The sequence below is a fragment of the Suricata suricatta genome, chromosome 11 (genome assembly GCF_006229205.1).
Source record: "Suricata suricatta isolate VVHF042 chromosome 11, meerkat_22Aug2017_6uvM2_HiC, whole genome shotgun sequence".
NCBI lineage: Eukaryota > Metazoa > Chordata > Mammalia > Carnivora > Herpestidae > Suricata > Suricata suricatta.
Window position 1 is genome coordinate 14092875 of NC_043710.1, and position 10206 is coordinate 14103080.

Below are 10206 nucleotides of genomic sequence, written 5' to 3' on the forward strand. Positions count from 1 at the left end.
CCTAACTATACTTTGGATACAGAAAGTGTATTATACACATGAAGAAACAAGTAATAATTTAAAGGCAAAAGGATAGAAAAGGTAACTAATGCTAAAACCAATGAAAAGAAAGATGGAAGGTTTCCTTTTAATTTAACAAAGACAATTTAAGAGGAAAACAGAAAATCGGCAAAATACAGTAGACTTGAGAAAAACCATCAACTGGCTTGAATTAATTGTCTATATGAAGTACTTCATCTGACTCTAGCAGAATACATATTTTTGTCAAGTATAATCAGAATATTTACTGTGACACATCATTCTCTGGGCCATGAAGCAAGTCTTGGTGATCAAAGGACTCTACTCTTTGGAAGTATGTTTTTTTTTTATTACAGTGGAATCAAATTAAAAGTATTAGAATGAAATCTAGGAAATTTCCCGATATCTGGAAATTAGAGAACACACTTCAAAGTAACCTCATGGGTCAAGAAGAAAACAAAGGGGAAATTAAAAAGGGATGGATACTCTCACTGTCTTGATTATGGTGATGGATTCACAGGTGTATACTTATGCCACGACTTAATGAGATTGTCCATTTTAAATATGTGCAGTTTGTTGTATGTCAGTGATACTTGAATAGAATGTAGTGTTAAAGTAACCTAGGACTGAGGAATAGTACCCAAAGAATGAACTTGGAAGAGGAGAGCCATCCCCAAGGTTGGATTCAGACATCGTTGGAAAAAGTGAGGTTGCAGGTGGGGCAGAACAGCCACGGTCACCCAGCAAGTGGAAGAGCCCCTCAAAGGCAGGACTGTGCAGGCTGGTGGAAGGCTATGTTGAGCTTGAGTGCAGAGAATCAGCTCAATGCAAGGCTGTCTGAGGCTTGGAGGACACGGTAGTTTCTTACAAAAGAGACACGAGTGAACCAATTTTCATGGATGTAGACTGGCTGAGGCTGAGTGGGGAGGGCTCAGATATAAATTTTTTAAATGTTTACTTATTTTTGAGTGAGTGACAGAGCATGAGCAGTGGAGGAATAGAGAGAGAGGGAGACACAGAATCTGAAGCAGGCTCCAGGCTCTGAGCTCCAAAGCCTGATGCAAGCACAAACTCATGAACTGTGAGATAATGACGCAGGCCAAAGTAGGATGCTTAACCATCTGAGCCACACATGTGCCCCATCTCAGATACAGATAGTTCTGAACCATGAAGTTCAAGGCCCAAGGTGCAAATGTCTGCTTCTGTGGCACCAGTAGGGTGAAGTGCATTTGCTTCATTTATGCTTTTCATGTTTTCATTCAAATTTCATGCCATATAATATCCTTTCTAAAAGCACAGTAATATATTTTAATTTATTATGATAATTTTTGTTTTCCTACCAGAGAATTTAGTCCACTGTGTTAATTTTGTCTTACTTATATGATTTGGATTAACTTCTTACTATGACTTTTGCTTTTTTTTCCTTTCATCTTTTCCCCATTTGTCTACTTTTCTCTCTCTCTCTCTCTCTCTCTCTCTCTCTCTCTCTCTCTCTCTCTCTCTCTTTTTTTTGCTTTTTAATCAGATTGGTCTTCTTTCATTCCCTCAATGTATTTTTGCCTATCTGTCTGTCTGTCTACCTACCAACCCACATTCCTACAGCCTCTTTCCCATTATTTTAACTGTAAGAAATCATGTCTGTACTTTGATGCTGACAAGTGTCTTAACCTAATAGCATTATCCGTACCACTCCACCGCCCCCCACCCCCGCCCACAGAACCATACATGGTTCTTAGAACACTTTCTTCCTGATCATTTTCTTCCAACTCATATTATGTCATGGGCCAAGATCTTGTCCTCTTGCTATGTTTTATCTCAGGTATTAGGCATGATGGCTATTTTATTACAATTTCTTGGTTACCAATAAGCCTACCATTTCCATCATTCTCTGTTCCTCCTGAGATCCTAATTTTCCTTCTTAGAATTCTTCCTTTTTCATGAAAACATCCTTCATAACTTCTTTTAGTGAGTGTAGGTTGTAGCTATTTTGGTTGTTTTTCACTGTTGTTTCATTGCACTCAGAAGTCCTAATTTTACTCTCTTTCTGTTGATAATAGTTTTTTATTAATATACTTTATGCCAGTAAAGTGGCCCATGAGCACCTTCCTACACTGTTGGTGGGAATGCAAACTGGTACAGATGCTCTGGAAAACAGTGTGGAGCTTCCTCACAAAAATTAACAACAGAACTCCCCTATAACCCAGCAATAGCACTGCTAGGAATTTACCCAAGGGATACAGGAGTGCTGATGCATAAAGGCACATGTATCCAGTGTTCATAGCAGCACTTTCAACAATAGCCAAATCATGGAAACAGCCTAAATGTCCAACAACTGATGAATGGATCAAAAAGATGTGCTCTCATTATATACAATGTAATACTACATGGCAGTGAGAAAGAATGCAATCTTGCCTTTTGTTGCAACATGAATGGAACTTTAGGGAGTTATGCTAAGGAAATAAGTCAGGCAGAAAAGGACAGATACCATATGTCTTCACTTATACATGGAACAGGAGAAACTTAACAGAGGACCATGAAGGAGGAGGAGAAGGGGAAAAATAGTTAAGGAGAGGGAGGGAGGCAAATTATAAGAGACTCTTAAATACCGAGAACAAACTGAGGGTTGATGGGGGTCTGGAAGTGGGGGAAATAGGTGATGGGCATGGAGAAGAGCACTTGTTGGGATGAGCACTGGGTATTATATGGAAACCAACTTGACAATAAACTCTAAAAGAAAAAAAATGTGGCCCTTGAGGATGAAGACAAAATATACCAATTACTTATGTTCTGATTTCTCCTTAAGGTTTTTATATTGATTTATCCCTTATGGTGTTATGAAATTTATCAGTAAAGTAAAACATTTGATCAAAGGGAATATGTGGCTAGTAAAATTATGAAGCCAAATCTATGGAAGGTGTGTTATTTTTTGCACAAATGAAAGACAATGGGACTCAGAATAAGGCTTATCCCTCTCAATTTTTTTCTCTCAAAACCTGTAGACATGGCTACACTCTCTCCTTATACTTGGTATTAGTGACATGGTCTAACCCAGCACAATATTCATTTTTATTAGTAATTTGTCTAAATTGTAATTTACATAATTCTTCTCTCACATAAATTTCCTACAATTCTCATTTCTTACAATTTTCTCTCCCTACCCTTCCCCTTTATTTTGTATTTCTATCAACTTCATGTTTTTGAAATTCTATTACATTTTGTTTTTATATATTGTTCTTGTTTTCAAAACAATTCCCTTGATAATGTTACACTGTTACCCACCTTCTTATGAATGTCTATTCTTTTCTAAAAAGATTTTAATTATTTGAAACTTGTTGATAGTACAAAAATATGTTCTTACTTTTTTTCTAATTCTCTTGAGAAACCTCTCTCCTAAATCTAGTTTTCTCAATACCTACAAATAATGTGTTCTATTCTTGGACATGGTAGTAATCTTTTAATATCATAAATAACTGTGTTTTATTATTATTATTTCTTCTCTCACCTTAAAAGGAAAAAATATACACAAGCATTATGCTAACGGAAAATTTGTTTTCTTTTTAAAAATTCAGTGAGCCCTATTATCTGTCTTTTAGGAAGGGAATTGGATTCATTTCTCCTGTCTACATATAAAGACAAGCTGAAATGTGCAGTTTCTCTTAAACACACAGTCTTTTTTTATTTCTATTTATTTACTTTTAGTGAGAGAAGAGCGCATGCACAGGGGAGGGAGAAAGGGAGGGAGAGAGAGAATCCCAAGCAGGCTCTACACTGTCAGCACAGAGCACAATGTGGGGCTCAAACTCATGAACCATGAGATCATGACCTGAGCCAAAATCAAGATTCCAACGCTCAACCAACTGAGCCATCCAAGCACCCCCCAAAAATGCATTGTCTTTAAGTCTCTCAACTAATGAGCTCTACTGAAAGATGAGAAGATCTATTAATTTTCTCATCCAGTCTTCCCACAGTCTGAGTATATGTGATATAATAAACACTATAATAGAAACGGAAATTGTCACTTGTCCCTGTGTCCCTGCCTATGACATTTGAAGGGAGATGAGGTTGGGACAAGGTGCTGTAACTCCCCAGAGGACAAGTACAGACACCCTTTTTCTTTTCAACTCTAAACAAAATTATCTGCCTGATTATTTTCATCACATAATGTATTGCACACTGTCATCACATAAGATTTAGAGGAATATCCTATAGGCAATAAACCTCAATAATAAAAAATACTTTTTTAATTCTGACAACCACTTAATCTTGTCCATTTATACAGAGTGCCAAAATGTCGTCAAATCTTCATGTATAAATTTCATATGCAAATGAATATTAAAATTCACAGAGAGCCTCACAGATTCATAACCGCCTACTGTATATGACAGAGCCACTGTTCACTTAGCCTGGAGTATGTTTAATAGGCAGATGCCCCACCCAATCTCAGTTCTGCTGGTAAAATTGTCACTTTACTCATAATGCCTCAGCACATCATCTCTGGCATGCATAAAGTGAATTATTTGGTTTCATTGATCTGAAAGCCAACAGAGTTCTCTGATTCCAAGTCCACTTTTACTCCTGCATACAGTTTTTAGCATATTGTTAAGACATATCAATTAAGTTTTTCTTCTGAAAATATCCTTTGACACCAAACCTTTCTCATAGCTTTTTTCATCTCTGTATTTCTCAGCGTGTAGATTAAGGGATTGAACATGGGAGCGATGATGGTGTAAAACAGAGAGAATATTTTGTCTTCAGGGAACGTGGTCGGAGGGCGAAGCTAGGAAAAGATTGAAGGCCCAAAAAATAAGGTGACCACAGTGATATGGGACCCACAGGTGGAGAGGGCTTGCGTCTTCCTTCAGCTGAGTGATGTCTTAAAGTGAACAATATAATGACATAAGACCCAAACAAGAGAACAAAGGTCACTAAAGCGACTATACCTGAATTGGCAACCACAAGGACACCAGTGATGTAGGTGTCAGTACAGGCAACTTTCAGCAAAGGGAAGACATCACAATAGTAGTGATCGATTTTGTTGGGGCCACAGAAGGGCAAGCAGATTATCATAGAAAACTGAGAAAAAGAATGGAGGGCCCCACCAGCCCAAGCAGCCAAGACTAGAAGATTGCACCTTGTCCTGTTCATGATAAGCATGTAGTGGAGAGGTTTGCAGATGGCAGCATAGCGATCAAAAGCCATGACTGTGAGGATGAAGATTTCAATCATTCCCAAGAAGTGCAAGGAAAAGACCTGTAACATGCAATTTTCATAAGAGATCATTTTGTTGGCCATTAGCAGATCACCTATCAGTCTGGGTGTCACACAGGATGTGTAGCAAATGTCCATAAAGGATAAGTGGCTGAGGAAATAGTACATCGGTTGGTGAAAAAGGGCACTGCATCGAATGGAGACAAGAATTAGGAGATTTCCCACCAAAATGGAAACATAACAAAATAAGAAGAATACAAAGCAAAACATTTGTATGCTCTGGTTATAAGAAAGTCCCAGGAGAATGAATTCTGAGATGTTCCTCTGACTTTCCATAACTTGTGTGCTCTGCACAGATAACTGAGGAGCTGGAAAGAAAAGTTTGGTGAAAACATTGACAATCTTTACACAATCATACATAAAACTACTAACAAAACAAAAACAAATTCAAAAAAATCACAGAAGCTGAACCAGAAATCAATATTATTATGTTTTTTCCTTGGATATCAAGTGCTTGTGTTATGATGTTTTTTATTTTTTTTCAAATATTCTGTCATGTTGATAGTATTAAAAATACATTTGATGACATTTTGAAAATATGATTTAAAAATTATTGTTTTCATGAGAGGACTTCTACTACTGTTATGTATAATATTTGGAAAATAGTGGCATTGATTTAATGCAGAAATTTATTTTTTCATCATTTCCACTGTGTTCTTTATTATTATCAGTTTTTTCATTCTAGGTAATGCTCCCTTTCCCCAGCATGCAATGGAACATCCTCCTGAATTGCCTGAAGACAAAAGATCAAGGAACGTAGTTAAGTTTAAAAACAAAAACAAAAACTCATTGACCTAAATTATGAGTCGGGTGATTAGGATTGCAAGTAATATTGTTTGAAATACATGGCTGGGAATGGAATGGGCAGTGAGCCTGAGAAACCAATTCTCCACATGATAACACAAAAATAGTTGGAAATACAACAAAAAGTAGATTTCCTCAGTCACATTTTGAAAAAGAATTTAAAAACACCTATTATCTCTTATTTAAGTTTTAATGTAAAATAATGTTTGAAGGTAAACAATGTAGTCATTAAACTTAATAATGTGAATAAATAAAGAATAAACACTAACAGAAATGGAAGACTTTGAAGACTCCCTTTTTAATGTGAAGATAACAGATCTTATCCTCAAAACAGTTTACAAGTTATACTTCCTTCATAGAAGTTAATGTTTTTCTTATATCTTTATATACATAGTTACATTTCAGTTGCCAATCATAATTAATTTATGAAAATACTACAGTTCATTCCTTTATTATTTTTAAGTATTTATTTATTTATTTTGAGAAAGGGAAGGTGGAGCAGGGGCAGAAGGAGAGAGAGAGAGAGAGAGAGAGAGAGAGAGAGAGAGAGAGAGAGGAAGAGAATCCCAAGCAGGATCTGTGCTGTCAGTGCAGAGCAAGACACAGGGCTCAGTCTCAGGAACGACAGGATCAAGCCAAAAATCAATACTCAGATGCTCAACCTACTGAACCACCCAGGCACCCCCAATTGTATTCCTCTAAATAAATGCACGTAAAATATGAAACTAATTAATTTGAAAATAATTATTAAACATTAAGTAAGTCCTGTTATGAGAATGACTTATCCTTAATACTCATCTCATCCCATCATATTTTTTTCAGTACAGAAAATTAAGAAAAATGAGGTGAATTTCCAAATCAGAGAGCCAATAAACTGAAATATTTATAAACTGGATCCCCAAATTCTTGCTCATTTAGTGCAGCACCCACAGGAAAAGGCCATGCATCTGAGACAATAGCAGTGGAGGAAGTATTATAATTTTCATCTCATGATAGGTGACAGACTCCCAGATCATTGTAAAAAATACAATAGTTCTAATAAACGTGTGGTCTAAAACATCCTGCTTTGAAAACTTTTCACATCGCTCTTTCAATTTGACCACCAGAGCCGTTATTATTCCAATCTCTGTGTTTATGGAAATAACGTCACTCTTGGAGGCACAAGAATGACAATGGAACCAACGTCCAGAGAAAGAAATTATAGTAAGAAAAAGAAATGGCATTTTTTGAGACCTTTAAAGGATACCACAAAAATGAAGCAAAGGAGACACTACCAAGTAAAAGAATAAGTGACCCTACAAAACCAATATAGCTAGAATTAGAAATGATGGAGGGGCACCCTAGTGGCTCAGCTGGTTGAGCATCAGACTTTGGCTCAGGTCAGGATCTGGTGATACACGAGTTCAAGCCCTACATTGGACTGGCCGCTTGACATCAGCACAAAGCTCTCTTGAGATCTATGTTCCCCTCTCTCTGCCCCTCCCCTGCTTTTGCTCTCTCAGAAATAAAACATTTAAGAGATGATGGAGAGGGTAAAGGAACTTAGAGAGCAAATGACCTGTATTCAAGCATTGTTTGTATCTCAGGACACTTCTGATGCTATTGGTCACCTAAGGCTTTCAATATTCAGCTGTTTGGTATCAGGGGAAATACGGTGAATGGAAATGTGGCTACTTTTTTGGTTTTAATCTTGATATTTAAGCTTTATAGAGAAACTGACAATTAAAATTTCTAAAAGGCCCTCCCAGATTAAAGGAGGTAATAAATCATCCAGCATGAATTTAGACTGTCGCCACACATTATTCCCCCAAATTTATGCATTTTACATTATGCTGCCATTCATGATAAAATTTTAGCAAGAATAAGTAAGACTCTTTTGGATTTCCCCCTTTGCACAAGCAGTTCTCACTTGGACAAGACATTGAATCTTTCTACTCTTGAGCCTCAACATCTACAAGTGTGATCTAGACACATCGCCCAAGGAAACAATGAGGAATACATGAGTTCATGAAACACAATCCCCAAGGGAAATTGAGACTAGATAGCAATTATATATCTTGTCCTTATGTTCTCTGTTCTTTGAGTGAAAAGATTGAGAATTTAATTGTCCTCCAAGCACACATAACATCCTGAATCAAACCCCTTGAAATAAACAAAAACAAAACTGCAACGGATTATAGGAAAACAATGAAAGCAAACCTCAACGTCGATAACGTTTAATGGAAAATGCAATCAATTTGGTGAAATCATGGTTACCTGGAAGAATTTCTTAACATGTCGTTTTAAGTAAGTAGACTGTTTTTCATGTTACCAAATTAAATTTAAAAGGAAGTTTGTGCCTTTTGCAGTGTTGTTTCACAGTCCTGTTCAGACCAGCTTTGTACAAGTACATTCTCTTATAAGTCCAGTAGGGTCTGTATATACTAATTACATACATTTCATTCTACTGATGCAAATAACATGTGCCTTACTACTAACTTACTTGACCTGATTATGATGAATCTAGAAAATTTAGAGATCAGCCATTTGAAAGATAGAGGTTTCTTCAAAGGTTGAACGCTGAAGGTCACTGGCACCCTAAAACTCTTCTTATTTTAGCATGTATTCTTTAAAGGCACAAACTCTGTATGTAATACACAGTAAAAAATTAATATTACAAAATCTTTTCCCTCTTGATTAAATTTTGATAGATCACACGTGAATGTGTATCCTTAAAATAACACAATAAATGTCAAATAGATCCCTTGAACCTAAAGTAAGGATTATAAGAGTGATTACGTGCACATCAATTGTAGATGGTCTTCAAGTTAGTTTCAAATTACTCACGAAAATGTCTTGGTCACACTTACCTTGCTTCAGTTACACTTGGTAAACCTTCACTTGTATTTATAGTTCAAAATATGAAACTTGAAAGCAGTAATTCAAACAAACCTGGGTACATTCTCTAAACATATCTACAAGGAATGCTTTCCTTGAATTTCCAGGAGGGAAGGTAGCACAGTTTTGCTTAGTGAATGAAGATTTAAATATCGCTGAAAACTGTCCTCATTCACACGGAAGCATGTATTCACTCCCCAAGTGAATAGGGTTTTACATGCCAATGTTACTCCCTGACATGTGTTCAGACTCAGAAGTAAACAAGAACATTTCAAAATATACGTGCAGGATGCATATATATGCCCTCGGAGTAACCTTCTTCAGGCGTGTGGCTGCAGGAAATTTTCTCTGCAAGAAACAAATCTAAACTGAAAGTAGATCATAAGTACTCTTTGACTTTGACATTTTAAGCAATTGTTTTCCCAGAAGCTTTTCTTAAGAAATTCTCAGCAAGGAACACTAATCAGCTGTCCTAAGTCCTATTTCCTAGACTCATCGGAATTTTCAGGCTTTACCTTTATATTCTCCTTTTTGATTAGCCAAGCTCAGGACACTGTGTCTCTAGAGGCCACTATTGTCATTCAGATCGAAAGTAGATAGAGGGAAACAAGTAATCCTATGGGAGTGCTAGGATTATTTTGGAGATCTCTAAATCTGGAGAGGAGAAGGTAACAGAAAATCAGAGACAGATATATCCAGAGTCTTTACAAAAGTCATCAACAAAAACAACATAAGATGCATAACATTCAGGTAACAAGTCAATGGCTGCCACCCCCCTATTCTCTTGGACCTATAACCACACTCAATATTATGAACTGTCATTGCTACAATGGAGGGTTGAGTTACGAAAAGGAAAAAAAAAAGATTAGCAAAATGAATTAAAAATTAAAACAAATTTCCCACCTCTTTTGGTAGATTGAAAATGGACCCACTAGTTTTGTTGAAAACTATTGTAGAGTATAATGAAGTTAGGACCAACAAAAAATGTACATGTCTACTCTTATTAATGCCAGGCATTTCCCTTTGTTTGGATGCAGTGCTGCAAGGTGTATAGATTCAGGATCATGTGCACTGAAATTCGGGTGGCCTCCCTTCTTGCACAGACAGTCTACAAACATATGTGTTCATTTTGGACATCAGAAATCAATATTTTATAGCATCCCATCTAGATCAGAACAATTCACTTAGTAAATTAATCATAATATTTATGAGCATTTTAAAATTACTATGTGTCAATCA

General features: G+C 36.5%; 1 pseudogene; it reads right to left on the reverse strand.

Annotated features, from left to right (window-relative positions):
• Positions 1 to 4627: 4627 nt before the first annotated feature.
• LOC115272004 lies at positions 4628 to 5562 on the reverse strand (annotated as a pseudogene).
• Between the last annotated feature and the right edge of the window lie 4644 nt (positions 5563 to 10206).